This window comes from Schistocerca cancellata, chromosome 2 (assembly GCF_023864275.1).
Source record: "Schistocerca cancellata isolate TAMUIC-IGC-003103 chromosome 2, iqSchCanc2.1, whole genome shotgun sequence".
Taxonomy (NCBI): Eukaryota; Metazoa; Arthropoda; class Insecta; order Orthoptera; family Acrididae; genus Schistocerca; species Schistocerca cancellata.
Window position 1 is genome coordinate 847805128 of NC_064627.1, and position 18154 is coordinate 847823281.

Genomic DNA, 18154 nt, shown 5'->3' on the forward strand with positions numbered 1-18154 from the left:
TCAGCAGCACCGACTTACATTTTTTCTACATTAAGAGCCAGCTGCCATTCATCACACCAACTAGAAATTCTTTCTAGGTTATGTTGTATCATCCTACAGTCGCTCAACTTTGACGCCTTCCTGTACACCACAACATCATCAGCGAACAACTGCAGATTGCTGCCCACCCTGTCTGCCAGATCATTTACGTATACAGAAAATAGCAACCGTCCTAGCACACTTCCCTGCGGTACGCCTGATGTTACCCCCGTCGAGGACAACATATTGGATTCTATTCCTTAAAAAGTCTTCGAGCCAGTCACGTATCTGGGAACCCATTCCGTGTGCACGTATCTTCGTTGACAGTCTGCTATGGTGCACTGTGTCAAACGCTTTTCGGAAATACAGAAATGTGGAATTCTCCTGTTACTGGTTCGTTGGATGTATGAAAAAAAAAAAAAAAAAAAAAAGCAAGCTGAGTTTAGGACCCTCGATGCTTTCTAAGATTTTGCTGATTCGTGGACAGAAGCTTTCCTCTCTCTTAGGGACGCTCTATCAGCCGGAATGCTAATCTCCGTAGATCCTTCACTGTAAATCTGGGGCCGATCCTGGCGGAGGTTCGAGTCCTCCCGCGGCTATGGGTGTGTGTGTTTGTCCTTAGGATAATTTAGGTTAAGTAGTGTGTAACCTTAGGGACTGATGACCTTAGCAGTTAAGTCCCATAAGATTTCACACACACTTGAACATCTCTTTTTGTAAATCTGGAAAATCGACTTTCCATTTCGAAAACATTGTCAATGACTTCTTCTTCTTCTTCTTCTTCTTCTTCTTCTTCTGTAATGAACTCACGCCATAAGCTTCCCATAATATTTTTGCCACTTATTACACCTCTTTTTCCCGTAGAACTCTTCTTTAATACATTATTTAAATATCGTCACAAAGTGATGAATAACAGAGGATACCTTCGTATGTAAAAATATACAGTAGTAAATCTGTAGCACAGTATGCGATATATAGAAGTTACTAACTACTATTTGGGCAGTTTCCCGATGAGCAATGTGGCCACTTCTCACGATCGGACGCCATGACGGCGTTAGTGGTCCATAAATGAAATCATCAAACCGAAAGAAATAACTAGGTACTACTATTTGTAGGCCAAAAGACTTTGGTTAAATATTTCTATTGTAAAATTACATTGCTTTACCTTTGCGACGAAACAAGAATAACACACTGTCGAATGTTATTAATTTGACCATCTCTCAGAAGCCTGAATAACTACCCTTTGCAGCGAGGTTCTGGAAGGGATGTGGAGCCATGCCGACTCCAGCCGCACTAGTGTTCTCGGTTGAGGATCCATGGCACGGACAGCCCGATCGAGACGGTCCCGCGGAGTACCGATGGGAAATGGCAAATAGCCAAGTCCTTCATTTTGTGAGAATGGATTTTGAAGTTATATTATTGTTTTATTGTTCGCTGAATGTGCTGTAGCGTAACAATTATATTATGAACAGGGTGTGGGCCAAAACATCGAAGCACCAAAAACAACACGTTACCCTGCCTGATAAGGTGTAGGAAAACCGGTGGCATTTAAAACAGCTTCCATTCGTCTCGGAATGTATGTATAAGGGTTCTGTGCGGTTTCTTAAGGAATCTTATGCCATTATTCCTGCAAAGTGACTGTTTCGCATTTCACTTGTGAGAGTCAGTTGCACGGAATACGTTACCGTTGTCACTTTGGGTGAGGCAGGATGAGAGGGCATTGTTTTAAGTAATGATTCCATTAAGATGTAAACCGCACTTAGAAATGAGGACGCATACCAGACAAAAGGTAGGGAAGAACGTTTGTTTCATGTTTACCTCCGTTTCGCAAACATCTGAGTGCTGCGCCCGAAGGAGTCTGGTGAATTTGCCATCCGACTTTAGAAAAAATACGCTTATTTTCAGGAGTTTTGATAGATATGCTATAATTCTACAGTTCCTTCTACATAATTTGAATTGTTCTGCAGAATTTCGCGAGAAAAAAATATGCTCGTAATTCTGATTGGTTCCCTAAGAGTTTTACAGCAAACCCTAATAATATTTTTATGCAGATAATAGTTCACGAGATGATTGCAATAAAGAGGGACCCATTTTCACTATATAAAATGTACAAATTCGCTGTAGAGGTGTGATGATACATCTGATGACAGTTATGAACAGCACCTCAAGAGCTCTACCAAAAACCTTAGTGTAATTTTTTTGTGAAGTTGATTGTTTATGAGATAATTGCAATTATGTGGGACACATTTCACTAACATTATTGGAGTTATCTGAGAAACTATTATCTGTGCAAAAGATGTCATTAGGGATTCCTGCAGAAATCTGACAGCTATTCAGAATTGCGTTCGTCATTCTTTTCTTGAAATTCTTCAGAACTATTCAAATTTTGTACACACATCTCTACAACTATAGCATGTCTACTTATTGGTTATAATTAAAGTGCAGCTACTCAATGTGGGCTGTAATTATCGCTTTGTAGCGAAACTTTGTAGATATGCTAGTGCGCTACTGGGGAACCGATTTACGCTGGGAAACGAATTAGTTGCAACTGTGGCCACCAGGTGAAAATGGGGCTCGGTGTACTGTTTGTGTGGCGGTGTGGCATGCATATTGTCATTTGACACGCCATAACGTAAATGAACAGGATGGCTATCGAGAAGAGAGAGCGTGCGCTGGTAGTGAAAATCGCCGACTGAAAGGTCTGAGGAGAGACCCGATGTCATGAAATGATTTAAAGATGACAGAAGTGAAATACGAAAACACAAGTCAGCTTGGTGTGGAACCTGGAAGAGGTAGGCGTACTATTCCGGTGGAGGTTGTTGACAAGGTTGCTATTCCAGTCTGAGATTTTCACTCTGCAGCGGAGTGTGCGCTGATATGAAACTTCCTGGCAGATTAAAACTCTGTGCCGGGCCGAGACTCGAACCCGGGAACTTTGCCTTTCGCGGGCAAGTGCTCTACCATCTGAGCTACCCAAGCACGACTCACGCCCCGTCCTCACAGCTTTACTTCTCGTGCTTGGGTAGCACTTGCCCGCGAAAGGCAAAGGTCGCGAGTTCGAGTCTCGCCCTGGCACACAGTTTTAATCTGCCAGGAAGTTTCAGGGTTGCTATTGCTGTAACTGACCAAGCAGCAAGCGTCCCGGATAGTGCTAGTGGTTGTGCAGCGTCACGAGAATTTTCCATTCTATTGTCAACAGTACGGGAAGTTTTGAGGTCTATTCTACGCTGGCACACCCACAAGATCCGGACGGAGCAGCAAATGAAACCTCATGATCCGCTGCGAAATTCTGAACTTGTTCTTCCGCTTCTGTCACGGATGGAAGTCGCTGAAATGCTGCCAGGCAGTATTTCGTGGAGTGACGAGGCACATTTTACTCTACAGGATGCAGTGAATACAAAGAACTGCCTTATTTGGGGAACTGTTAAACGAATACCCATTGCTCTCGCTGTAAATGACTGCGTGGTGTGGATCCGCAAGCACTTCTATTCTCGGTATGTTCCTCTTTGACGGGAATACACCCAGAGAGACTGTCAGGTCTACAGTGACGTCTGCGCGTTATCGAGACCTCCTTGTACAACTTGTGATCGTTGCTTTGGAAGAACACAGCTGTGTGGAAATGCCGACCTTTGTGGACGAGCGGTTCTAGGCGCTTCAGTCCAGAACCGCGCTGCTGCGTGGAATCCTGCTTCGGGCATGGATGTGTGTGATGCTCTTAGGGTTAGTTAGGTTTAGGTAGTTCTAAGTCTAGGGGACTGGTGACCTCAGATGTTAAGTCCAATAGTGCTTAGAGCCATTTGAACCTTTTTTTTGGGTGTGGAAATCACTGTTTCCATGCGAGATGGGGTAATACCTCATATAGCTCGCCCAGTGAAAGATGTGTTTAGTGCAACCTTCCACGAACGTGTTATCGTCAAGGTTTTCCAGATGCATGGCCTGCAATATCAGCTGATCTGAACAGATGTAACTTTTGGATGTTGGGATATTTAAAAGAACTCGTTTGCCAGGGAGTTTCGTCGTCTGTCTGACCTGAATGCCAATTTACGGAAACACGTTGTTCAGATTCGAATGGAACTGATGAGAGCATGTGTGTGCCACGTCGTTTTACAGATGCAGCAACTCGTCGACGTCTCCAGTGGTCACATTAAACAAAACTGTGTGAAGTTAATAATAAAATAAACATTACGCCTTTCTCACTCGTTTGACCTTTTCCACCCATGTCCCGTTCGAATTCCGTTACATACGGAAAAGTTTCTATACGTCTTTTTTGCGTTCACAGCGCCAGATTTGCACCTGGTGGCCACAATTGGAACTAATTTTTTCCTGCTTCAAGGGCTCCGGAACGCCCTATACTTGCAATGTTAAAATAACGCTTATAAATTACATCTTTCCTCACAAAGTATTTGAGGTAGGAAGTTGAACTTTTTACAGATTATTTATTGGAATATGGGCTACAACTTAACACAGGGATTTTACAAAATTTTAGTTCAGTTATTAAAGATGATTTTTTTTCAATTGTAATGAAAATTCACAACATTTGCTTGCAATTTTTTATTTATATATATAAAAATATACAGTTTTTTGGAAAAAGGCTGTGTAAAATTATGCAGAAGGTACTGTGTAACATTTACTGAAAAGTTTGAAACAAATATGTTTGGAAGATCCTTAGAAAACATGTAATTAGTATGAGAAAATAAAAGTTTGGGAATCGAGCGACAAAGATTGGATTAACTTTTCAGTGCATTCCAGGCCCATAGGATCGATTATCTTCATCCTCTGCAAACTCCTCCTCCAGCTTCCTCTTGTTCCTCCTCCTGTTTACTCTTGCTTGTATTTCTAGACTCTTTACAGCCCTGTCTGCAGCCCGAAGGCGTTCCTTGTCTAAAGCAAGCATCGCTCGTACCATGTTAGAATGTTATTATTTACAGTAATAACACATACCTTTGGCTTTCCAACATTTCTCCTTTTCCTAAAAGCCTTCAGAGGATTTCTAATAACTTTACTTTTACTCATTATTAGACTTCAACAAAACAGAACTCAAGAAACAGAATTAATTACGAATATTTTCGAGTAACGACAGAGTAAATAAACATGAAACAATCGACAATCACACCAGCGATATATATTGAACCATCACAGGTTAGCCACAACACATACTTTATCTCACATCACTAAAATGTACCTGATGAACACGGACGTTAATAATAACACCATTTGACAGCAGTTTAACAGAACCACAGTGGGTCACGCCCATGTAGAACACATTTCAAAAAAAATTTAAAAATAGTTGTAGTCTTCGGAATTGAATAAATTATATATCTATTAAAAGGTAATAGTCTGCAGATCCAGAAAACGCAAAAAAGTAAAAATTGAACTTTTCATGATTTTGAGCCTTTCCGGAGCCCCTTAAATCAGTTCCGCATTAACACATTAGCCTATCTAAAAGATTTCGCTGCCATACGATAATTACGGCCCACACTGACCTCTGCGAGTAGCTGCACTTTAATTATAACCACCCGGTATCGAGAACTCTGGGAAAAATTTTTTTTGGTCGAAAGTGAGGTGCCAACTTCACGTGAAAGCTGTAATGAAATACGGCGCTGCTGTGTCACGGATGAACCAGTGCTGTGGATGGGCGGATGGCTGGCTGGCTGGCTGTGAGGCGGCCAGATGGCGCCTCACGGAGCGTCCTTGGCACGGCGCGTCGGCAAGGACAGCCGGGGTAACGGAGCGCCGGCCGCCAGCTCGCCAGACCAGAGGTCGCGACCCGCCGCTGGCGCGCTCCGCTTCCGGGCAGGTGGCGAGCAGACGAGGCCGGGTCGCTACCTTCGACAGCGCGTGCGCGGAGAAACTGTAGCAGGTGCGATACTGGGGTAATGAGGAGAGAGGCATTTAAATCCTTCCGTGTGAGCTCCGATTTCTTTTATTTTATTATGACGATTATTTCTTCCTATGTAGATGGGCGCTAGCAAAATACACTACTGCCCATTAAAATTGCTACACCACGAACATGACGTGCTACAGACGTGAAATTTAACCGACAGCAAGAAGATGCTGTGATACGCAAATGATTAGCTTTTCAGAGCACTCAGACAAGGTTGGCGCCGGTGGCGACACCTACAACGTGCTGACACGAGGAAAGTTTCCTTTTTTTCTCATACACAAACAGCAGTTGACCGGCGTTGCCTGGTGATACGTTGTTGTGATGCCTCGTGTAAGGAGGAGAAATGCGTACCATCACGTTTCCGACTTTGATAAAGGTCGGGTTGTAGCCTATCGCGACATTGCTGCTCGCGCTGGTCGAGATTCAATGACTGTTAGCAGAATATGGAATCGGTGGGTTCAGGAGGGTAATCCGGAACGCCGTGCTGGATCCCAACGGCTCCGTATCACTAGCAGTCGAGATGACAGGCATCATATCCGCATGGCTGTAGCGGATCATGCAGCCATGTCTCGATCCCTGAGTCCACAGATGGGGACGTTTGCAAGACAACAACCATCTGCACGAACAATTCGACGACGTTTGCAGCAGCGCTAGACTATCAGCTCGGAGACCGTGGCTGCGGTTTCCCTTGATGCTGCATCACAGACAGGAGCGCCTGCGATGGTGTACTCGACGACGAAATTGGGTGCACGAATGGCAAAACGTCATTTTTTCGGATGAATCCAGGTTCTGTTTACAGCATCATGATGGTCGCATCCGTGTTTGGCTACATCGCGGTGAACGCACATTGGAAACGTGTATTCGTCATCGCCATACTGGCGTATCACCCGGCGTGATGGTATGGGGTGCCATTGGTTACACGTCTCGGTCACCTCTTGTTCGCATTGACGGGACTTTGAACAGTGGACGTTACATTTCAGATGTGTTACGACCCGTGGCTCTACCCTTCATTCGATCCCTGAGACACCCTACATTTCAGCACGATAATGCACGACCGCAAGTTTCAGGTCCTGTACGGGTTTTTCTGGATACAGAAAATGTTCGACTGCTGCCTTGGCAAGCACATCCTCCAGATCTCTCACCAACTGAAAACGTCTGGCCAATGGTGGCCAAGCAACTGGCTCGTCACAACACGCCAGTCACTACTCTTGATGAACTGCGGTATCGTGTTGAAGCTGGATGGGCAGCTGTACCTGTACACGCTATCCAAGCTCTGTTTGACTCAATGCCCAGGCGCATCAAGGCCGTTATTACGGCCAGAGGTGGTTGTTCTGGGTACTGATTTCTCAGGATCTATGCAACCAAATTGCGTGAAAATGTAATCACATGTCAGTTCTAGTATATTATATTTGTCCAATGAATACCCGGTTATCATTTGCATTTCTTCTTGGTGTAGCAATTTTAATGGCCAGTAGTGTATTTTCGCAGCATTCGGAGGAGTAATCACTTGGAAGTGCAGGGAGGCTAAAGCAAAATAGCTGCTGCAAAAATGTGAAGAAATCTAAAAAGAAACGGTCGTAGGACGGACTGAATCAGCAAGCAGAAAAGTCAAAGTCAAATGCAAAACAAAGGCCTCAACATTAACATTGCAATAGGAATTCCAATATTAAATACCAAGAGGAGATCGGATAGGTTCGTAGAGTATATTGAAAGCTTCTACGAGGGGAGGAAACTATCTCATACCTTGAAAAAAAAAATACATCTACATCGATACTCTGTAAATCCCATTTAGGTGCCTGGCATAGGGTTCATCGAACCACCTTCACAATTCTCTATTATTCCACTCTCGCATAGCGCGCGGAAAGAATGAACACCTATATCTTTCCGTACTCGGTCTGATTTCCCTTATTTTATCGTGGTGATCGTTCCTCCCTATGAAGGTAGGTGTCAACAAAATATTTTCGCATTCGGAACAGAAAGTTGGTGATTGGAATTTCGTGAGAAGATTCCGTCGCAACGAAAAACGCCTTTCTTTGAATGATTTCCAGCCCAAATCCTGTATCATTTCTGTGACTTTTTCGATGTACTCCGTTAGTCCTACCTGGTAATGATCCCACACCGAGCAGCAGTATTCTAAAAGAGGACGGACAAGCGTAGTGTAGCCAGTCTCCTTAGTAGGTCTGTTACATTTTCTAAGTGTCCTGCCAATAAAACGCAGACTTTGGTTAGCCTTCCCCACAACATTTTCTATGTGTTCTTTCCAACTGAAGTTGTACGTAATTGTAATACCTAGGTATTTAGTTGAATTTACGGTTTTTAGATTAGACTTATTTATCGTGTAACCTAAGTTTAACGAGTTCCTTTTAGTACTTATATGGATGACCTCACACTTTTCGTTATTCAGGGTCAACTGCCACTTTTCGCACCATTCAGATAATTTTTCTAAATAGTTTTGCAGTTTGTTTTGATCTTCTGATGACTTTATTAGTCGATAGACGACAGCGTCATCCGCAAACAACGGAAGACGGCTGCTCATATTGTCTCCCAAATCGTTTATATAGATAAGGAACTACCTTGGGGAACACCTGAAATCAATTCTGTTTTACTCTATGACTCGAATTAAAAAAAATTAATAAAATAAAATAAAAGAGAGATATGGAAAACAGAGTATCCAGTACTGGAGGCAGAATTTAAAAGAGCTTCAGAAGACTTGCGATCAAACAAGGCGAAAGGCGTAGCTGTAATTCTGTCAGAATCTCTACAATACTGGAGGAAATGACAAGCAAACAACTGTTCAAGTTGGTTTTTACACCGACTAGACATACCATCAGACTTTCGGGACAATATCATCCACACAATCGCGAAGACGGAAATGTTGGATAGTTAGAAAAACTGTGGTACACTCATTTGAACGGCTCAGGTATGAAAATAGCTGACAAGTACTGAGGATCTGTTAGATGATCAGTTTGGCTTCAGGAAAGGTACAGGCACCAGAGTAATAGTTCAGACGTTCCGGTTGGTAATGGAAGACAGACTTGAGAAAGAATCAAGAAATTCTCAAACGATTTTCGACCTAGATTAAGCGTTAGACGACGTACAAGGACGCATCATGTTCGGATTCTCAGGAAGTAACTATAAGCTATAGTGAAATGCGGGCAATATACGAGTACCAACGAAGAGGGAATAAGATGTGCCGAACACCAGATACGAGATGCTCGGATTAAAAAGGCTGTCCGGTACGAATGCAGACTCATATTATTAAATCCGTACAACGAAGAAGCGTCTATTTTTCGCCTCCTACATTGACGTAAGACACTGCGAAGCGCCTATCCATTAGCTGATCGCTACCACTTACCCCGTCCTCTTACGCAACGTCATTTAATCACAGATAATGCCGTTAAGATCGCTTAGCTATTACTTTTATTTACTAAATTATGCTATTTATCAAATTTCAGCTACAGCCATCATCAGACCCGAGCTTACACCTTACAAAGTAAAGTTCATTGTCAAGGCAGAGGTACTTCAGACTTAACGTATTGGCATTTTTTTCTTCAAAACGCTGAGTCCGATTTTCATTCGGATAAAATGTATTGCAGATACGTACTTGAAGACCGGAAAACCCGCGTCATTGTACATACATGCAACTATTTGCTTTCACCCACTCGCGTTTTATGTGCATAGAGACAACACAACGCGACCTGTCGAATGGTTCAAATGGTTCTAAGCACTATGGGACGTAACATCTGAGGTCATCAGTCACCTAGAACTTAGAACTACTTAAACCTAACTAACCTAAGGACATCACACACATCCATGCCCGAGCCAGGATTAGAACCTGTGATCGAAGCAGCAGCGCGGTTCCGGACTGAAGCGCCTAGAACCGCTCGGCCATAGCGGCCGGCGACATGTCGAGAATAGTAGATGTTCCCGATGAGGGATGGACGTCCCGTGCTGTAAGACATATTGCTTCCTCGTGGTACCGAGAGCAGAAACCATGACCTGAATAGGGCGAAGTTTCTATGCTCCCGAGTCTCTGACGTCTGAGTAACAGTATTTTGTTTCTGAATGACGACACCCTGCCGTAAGGGCTGTTGATAACTGGATGAAAATATTATTTTACTTTGGATTCTGCACTATTCCACATGTTGGCTGCGTAGCAGTTTGCAGAGTGCAGAATAACACGTCAAACGTACATATAAAGATTACAGTCGAAAGTTACGTCCAGTCGCACGTCGTTAACACCTAACGAGCCTGCCATATTATAGGGTTTTAAGGTTATCGATGTGACACCAAGTATACGAAAACTTCGACTGAAATCCAATTATGTCCATTTGGCGGATTTTGCACCTGAAAATGGGTTCACAGAACACACTGTGGAATGGTGGAGAATCTGAAGTAAAAGTATACTGTTAATCCAACTGATGATAGACAGTGAGGCAGACTGTGATCATTCAGAATTATTTTTTATTTATTTTTTTTTTTTTTTTGGCTACGGACCGAACAGCAATTAAAATATTGGGTATCAACAGTTCTCGCGGTGATCCTGTGTGGCTACCTTTCTGCGCAGTCCCTGTGAAAGAACTGCTGCCTACACTGCCGTATCCTTCTGGAAGGCTCCGACTACATACTTGCGCAGTTGTTTATTTCTCTCCGTTCCCTCCCCGCGCCCCGCCACGCCGCACAGAGCGGGTAACGGGGACCCGTGGTTGCGCAAACCGCTGGCGGCCGTCCAGGTCGAGCGAGGGTCTGCTACGATCGTGTCGTCACGACAAGGCGCGACCTCGCCGCAGTCGACAGGTGGCGCGTCCAGTCGAGCGTCGCGCAATGATAAGATTCGATTGTCGATTGCACCGCCGCGGTTCATCGATAGGTTGCAGCCAAATCTCTGGTGGCGCCGTTTCCGGGGCCGTGTCTGTAACGAGGCGCCAGCTAGTCATGAAGCGAGACGTTAAACAGCATAAAGAGGGTTCTCCAGTGCCGAGAATGAAATGCTATAACGATGCAGGTCCTCTGAGTTGAACAAGAAACAGCCTAACAACATTTATACAGGAAAGGGACAAAGAATCAATCTGACATTTGGCAGGAGAACCTTTTAGTTCTGGAAGTCGGTGTGCTGATGATAACTGACAAGGAACAGAAATACATCCACGGAATACTTTCGTTTAGGTTGTACAACAGCAAATCTCTAAACGACGCTACAGTAATTTTGTACTCACTAACGACAAACTAGACTGCTGTTGGAAAGGATGATGCACAGCGTGTTCTTTCGAATAAAACCATTTTGAAACTCAGGGAAATTAGTGTACCTAATACGAGTATGAGCGTCTTGATCGAACCGGTTGACATGAATGATATTTGTATCGATTTCTCATAAAACCAGCAGGCGGTAGTTCTATATATATTTCCACTCCTTCCCCAAAAAAGCTGTTTTTTTTCACATATAATTGCAGCTCATCAACCATATTTGAAAATGATCCCATAGATATCAGCACATTTGGATTGAATTTCTGCAAGAAACTGTCTGTAGAATTTAACGCCCGTTGTGTCAATGAACGCTATGTAATAAATATATGCGCTTAACTAACTTGCACGCTACAAATCCAAAGGGTCTGGGATTCAGTTCTCAGTCATCCATAGGATTTTTCCTTGAGTTATTGCTTCACCTCTCGCAGTAATTTGCTTATGTGAACAAAGCCATGTTGCACCGCTGTCCGGAGTCTACTTTAAAATGGGTAAGCCAGCTAAAGTAAGTACTGTGATGTAAAAATACACAGGTGGACTTGAACCAAAAGTTCGTAAACCCTGAACCTGAAACTTGCACTTCCACAATGGCTCAGATTAATAAGACATTAGGACTTAGTCTGACAGAGAAAACTTCAAAGAAGATCTGATCTAAAACTAAGAACAGACCCAAAAATCTAATTAGGTATCTACTATTTTTCATTGACAAAAATGTATACGAAATTTACGCAAATCATGCCCGTAACCCCATTTACCGAAGTTACTTTTTGTACTGTGCTCTCGTTATAAATCATGTCTGATGAGGGAAAACTACGCCAAAGGAAGGATACAAATAAATGGTAAAGGAATGAATGGGAAGAGATAGTAAAGAAAGAATGCAAGCGAAAAACTGCGGAGGGAAGTGAATGAATAAGGAAAACGAGGGGAAAGGAAAGGAATCGAATGAATGGGAAGGGAAATGAATGAATGAATAGGAAAGAACTGGAATGAATGAATAGGGAAACGAAACGAAGTGAAATGGAAAGGGAAGAACAGGAAAGAACAAGAAGGAAAATGAAGAAAATGGGTAGCAGGAAAATGATTGAGAAGAGAAATGAGGGGAAAGGAAGAGATTGGAATGAATGGGAAGGGAAATGAGAGGAAGGGAAAGGATTGGAATGAACGAGAAGGGAAATGAGGGGAAAGGAAAGGTTGGGAATAAACGAGAAGGGAAGAGAGACTCGACACGCGGAACGCAGCGGCAGCCAGCCGCGGGTGATTAGGCCCGGTGGCGGTTCGCACAACTGCGAGGCCACACCCAGGCCGCAGGCGCCCGTTACAGTCTGCGGTCAGCCACTAACGCTGCCGTCTGTCTGACCGCCGCCCTAATCCAGACGTTCGCTCCTGCCTTTAAACTCGCCACATTCACTGGTGCAGCGCGCTCTTAGGTGGACCTGGACTTCTCACTCTACAGAAAGCTAGTTACGTGAAGCAGTGCCTTTCCTGGATAGTAGCTGGACCGTTCTGCGTATACAGGGTGTTACAAAAAGGTACGGCCAAACTTTCAGGAAACATTCCTCACACACAAATAAAGAAAAGATACCATGTGGACATGTGTCCGGAAACGCTTAATTTCCATGTTAGAGCTCATTTTAGTTTGTTCTTCCACTTACGCTCAATGGAGCACGTTATCATGATTTCATACGGGATACTCTACCTGTGCTGCTAGAACATGTGCCTTTACAAGTACGACACAACATGTGGTTCATGCACGATGGAGCTCCTGCACATTTCAGTCGAAGTGTTCGTACGCTTCTCAACAACAGATTCGGTGACCGATGGATTGGTAGAGGCGGACCAATTCCATGGGCTCCACGCTCTCCAGACCTCAACCCACTTGACTTTCATTTATGGGGCCATTTGAAAGCTCTTGTCTACGCAACCCCGGTACCAAATGTAGAGACTCTTCGTGCTCGTATTGTGGACGGCTGTGATACAATACGCCATTCTCCAGGGCTGCATCAGCGCATCAGGGATTTCATGCGACGGAGTGTGGATGCATGTATCCTCGCTAACGGAGAACATTTTAACATTTCCTGTAACAAAGTGTTTGAAGTCTCGCTGGTACGTTCTATTGCTGTGTGTTTCCATTCCGTGATTAATGTGATTTGAAGAGAAGTAATAAAATGAGCTCTAACATGGAAAGTAAGCGTTTCCGGACACATGTCCACATAACATATTTTCTTCCTTTGTGTGTGAAGAATGTTTCCTGAAAGTTTGGCCGTACCTTTTTGTAACACCCTGTATAGGCATCATGGAAAACTCGTTTGTAGGAGGGCTATTCGGAAAGTAAGGTCCGATGGGTCGCGAAGTGGAAACCGCAGTAAAAATCAAAGGTTTTTTTTTTATTCGGAACAGTTAGCCACACCTTCCAGCTACCCCTCTAACCAGTCGCCGCTCCGTCTTACACACCTGTCGTAGCATTGTACAAACTTTCAATTACCCTCGCTACAGAAAGCAGCCGCCTGTGCTTTCCGCCAATTCTCTACGCTGGTCTGCCTTTCGCTGTTTGTGCCAAAGTTGCCTTCGTAGCCAGCGGTTCGAGTGAGCAGAGATGAACATCGGAGGGAGCCTATTAGGGGTTGTACTGTGGGTGATCCAACACCTCCCATCGGAAACGCTGCAGGTGCGCCTTCATTGACCCTACAGAATGCGGCTGAAAACTGTCTTGAAGAAATAAACACATGACATTTGTGTTATGTGCGCTGCATAGCTTCAGGCGAAATCTCTCTCCAGATCCACATACTTGGCGGGAGACACTTTTGTTTTAGGCATTTCTACGTGATCACTTCGCGCCCTGAACTGAAAAGAGCGACATGAAGCGATCGACAGGCACGCTGAAGACACTGCCCAACACATCTCTGCAAAGTTCCATCGGATTTTCACAGTTGCTTCCATTTTGCGCCAAATCGGACCTTACTTTCCGAACACGCCCCATATCTAAAAGTGTTAAAAAAATGGCTCAGAAAAACGAAAAAAATTACTTTAGTGCACGAGTTAAAGCGCTCAGACGAACTTCCGCGTTTTGAGTGGAATGGTGACTTTTGAATCCTCAGTTTTTCATTTTTCGGATGAGGGCTCAGTATGTCATAGTAAGTAAACTCCCAGAACATGTGTCATTAAGCTTAAGAAAATCCCGTCAGAACTTTGAAGAGCCGTTGCATAATCCTAAGATTGCTGTTCGCAAAATGACTAGTGTCCACATCGTAATACCAATCTTCCCACCAAACTGTTAATGCTAACCAGTATACCCCGAAAAAGTTTATTCTATATGTGGATCACCTCAAGGAAGAAGATCGACTGTATGGATATTTTCAGCAAGATGGAGCAACTGCACACACCACCTTGACGACCTTGTCACGAGTACACGAGGTGTTCGATGGGAAGGCCGGCCGGAGTGGCCGAGCGGTTCTAGGCGCTACAGTCTGGAACCGCGCGGCCGCTACGGTCGCAGGTTCGAATCCTGCCTCGGGCATGGATGATGTGTGATGTCCTTAGGTTAGTTAGGTTTAAGTAGTTCTAAGTCCTAGGGAACTGATGGCCTCAGAAGTTAAGTCCCATAGTGCTCAGAGCCATTTGAACCATTTGGATGAGAGGTGGGAGAGAACAGTAAGCATTGGCAGTGCAATATCATGGCAGCGTCGATCACTTGATCTCTCTCTCTCCTTGTGATTTTTACCTGTGGGGCAGCTTGAAGGATCAGCTGTGCTCAAATAATCCTCACACACTGTAAAGGCTAAAGGAGGGCAATGAAAACGCTGTTGTTGCTATCCCTCAGGCAGTGCGGCGTCTCACAGTTCGATAAGCACTGCATCGGCATCAGTGGTGGCCTTTTCTAGCATCTTCCGTGATGTTCATTAACACAGGTCAATCCCACGTAAGGCTTACTGTAAATGTTTTCTCGTATCAGTTTTATTTGGGAGCCTCTTAGTGTATAATTCCGTCGAACTTATCGGCATCGCCAGTTAAAAGTTTTGTTTGATGATAATCATCCTTAATGAATTTGGCACAGCAGTTACCCTATACAGTAGTTTTGCTATGAGGTATGTATCTGCAGCCAAGACGCGCAGGGACCAGAGAGAAAAGAGAGAGAGAATTGAGATGCTATCGACCAAACTAGTATCACAAGTACAGGGTATTCCGAAATTCCAGTTACAAATTTCTAGGGCTTTTAAAGGGGAGTGAGTGCATTGTACGTTGAATAGGGAACCCCATTCCGGAAACGTTCCGTTTCCGTCCTACGACGGTTTCAATTCAGATGTGTAACGCTAAAGGAAAGAGAAAAGTCTCAGAGTTGCTCGTCCTGATATGCACTAGTCACACTGGATAACGTGTACGTCAGACGGTCATCTGCTGTCATTTAACGTATTCAAAGTTTAATTTACGAGACTCCTGTAGAAAATGGTTCAAATCAGTCCCCTAGAACTTAGAACTACTTAAGGACCCCACACACATCTATGCCCGAGGCAAGATTCGAACCTGTGACCGTAGCGGTCGCGCGGTTCCAGACTGTAGCATCTAGAACCGCTCGGCCACTCCTCCTCAGACAGAGGAAGACTTAGTGGTACGAGTTCTGGCCGCTGCACTAGAAATTGAGAAGACACCAAACGGGTGTACCAGAACATGCCTCGTAAGTACAATGTCTGTAACAACGGTGGTGGCCGCCACATCGAGCCGTTGTTGTCACGCATCAGTACTGTTCCGTGCGTACAGTGTGCTGGGTTCTTATGTGTGTGTAATGCATCACGTAATGCTTTCAGTGTTAATACAAACAAATGTGCTTAAATGATAAGCGGATGTTTTGTTATGTTTCCTTTCGAATTGTTACTTAATAACAGAACTGCGTCACGCCTAATTCCGTTCCTCAAGCATAAGTGGATGAATTAAACATCTGAACTGAAACCATCATGGAACGGAAACGGTAGTTTCCGGATATGGATTCCTATTCAAAGTATTAGGCATTAAATAGCGTCTACAACTCCTAGAAGTTTGTAACGGAAATTTCCGAACACACTATACATCATAAATAACACAATCTCGCATGTGACTGCGGGACATGGACATTCTACAAACTGTCTGCAGCTTCCTTTTGTTTATAAAATTATTTGTTGTTTTTAGAAGACTTCGGACATGAGTGATATGTGCCTTCGTTCACGCCAAGCGACGTCGTATGTCTGAACTCTTGACTTACGTTCGGTCTCGGAAGAACAATTCAGTATACGATTATCACCAAATCACGTGATTAATGTATATTTCTGACGCGAAAACGCCTATTCTCACGTCGATGAAACTTTCTAGTACGTCAAAGAATGGTCAAATTTGAATGATCAGTAACTACGAGATTAAAAATGCATGAAGAATGGTTGAACCCAAAAAGAACAGATCATGGATGTAAACCTTTGTCACATAGTACTTGTTTCATAACAGTGTAGGTGCGAGTTTGTTACCAATCAGCTTTTTGTAAAGTTATAAATTAGTGCAACGTGGAAACAAATTTAGCTAGGAAATTGATTAGAGGGCCATAGTGAAGAGCTCGCGGAACACTGCTAGGACCAAGAGTGAAACAATAAAAATATTTGCCGGAATATTTGTGAAAATCGGTATTAAATTCAAACTTTAAAAAATAATGACAGACGTCTCATATGACTCGTAAATATGTTCGGAATTATAAAACACCCAAAACTCGCGGCGAAAGGAATTGAAAAAGTCTAAAAAGTCCTGTGCCGAGCGAACCTACGGCAGCGTCGAAAAGTACGAGGGCAGTTCAATAAGTAATGCAACACTTTTTTTTTCTATAACAGGGGTCGTTTTATTCAGCATTGAAATACACCAGGTTATTCCCCGATCTTTTAGCTACACAACACTATTTTTCAACGTAATCTCCATTCAATGCTACGGCCTTACGCCACCTTGAAATGAGGGCATGTATGCCTGCACGGTACCATTCCACTGGTCGATGTCGGAGCCAACGTCGTACTGCATCAATAACTTCTTCATCATCCGCGTAGTGCCTCCCACGGATTGCGTCCTTCATTGGGCCAAACATATGGAAATCCGACGGTGCGAGATCGGGGCTGTAGGGTGCATGAGGAAGAACAGCCCACTGAAGTTTTGTGAGCTCCTCTCGCGTGCGAAGACTTGTGTGAGGTCTTGCGTTGTCATGAAGAAGGAGAAGTTCGTTCAGATTTTTGTGCCTACGAACACGCTGAAGTCGTTTCTTCAATTTCTGAAGAGTAGCACAATACACTTCAGAGTTGATCGTTTGACCGTGGGGAAGGACATCGAACAGAATAACCCCTTCAGCGTCCCAGAAGACTGTAACCGTGACTTTACCGGCTGAGGGTATGGCTTTAAACTTTTTCTTGGTAGGGGAGTGGGTGTGGCGCCACTCCATTGCTTGCCGTTCTGTTTCAGGTTCGAAGTGATGAACCCATGTTTCATCGCCTGTAACAATCTTTGACAAGAAATGGTCACCCTCAGCCACATGACGAGCAAGCAATTCCGCACAGATGGTTCTCCTTTGCTCTTTATGGTGTTCGGTTAGACAACGAGGGACCCAGCGGGAACAAACCTTTGAATATCCCAACTGGTGAACAATTGTGACTGCACTACCAACAGAGATGTCAAGTTGAGCACTGAGTTGTTTGATGGTGATCCGTCGATCATCTCGAACGAGTGTGTTCGCACGCTCCGCCATTGCAGGAGTCACAGCTGTGCACGGCCGGCCCGCACGCGGGAGATCAGACAGTCTTGCTTGACCTTGCGGCGATGATGACACACGCTTTGCCCAACGACTCACCGTGCTTTTGTCCACTGCCAGATCACCGTAGACATTCTGCAAGCGCCTATGAATATCTGAGATGCCCTGGTTTTCCGCCAAAAGAAACTCGATCACTGCCCGTTGTTTGCAACGCACATCCGTTACAGACGCCATTTTAACAGCTCCGTACAGCGCTGCCACCTGTCGGAAGT

The 18154-nt window shown here is 44.2% G+C and overlaps 1 protein-coding gene across 1 annotated transcript in view; it reads right to left on the reverse strand.

The window, feature by feature from the left end:
• The window catches only part of LOC126162769 (uncharacterized), a 493174-nt gene that overhangs the window by 103732 nt on the left and 371288 nt on the right, over nucleotides 1-18154 (reverse strand). The gene's annotated exons all lie outside the window — the stretch shown is intronic.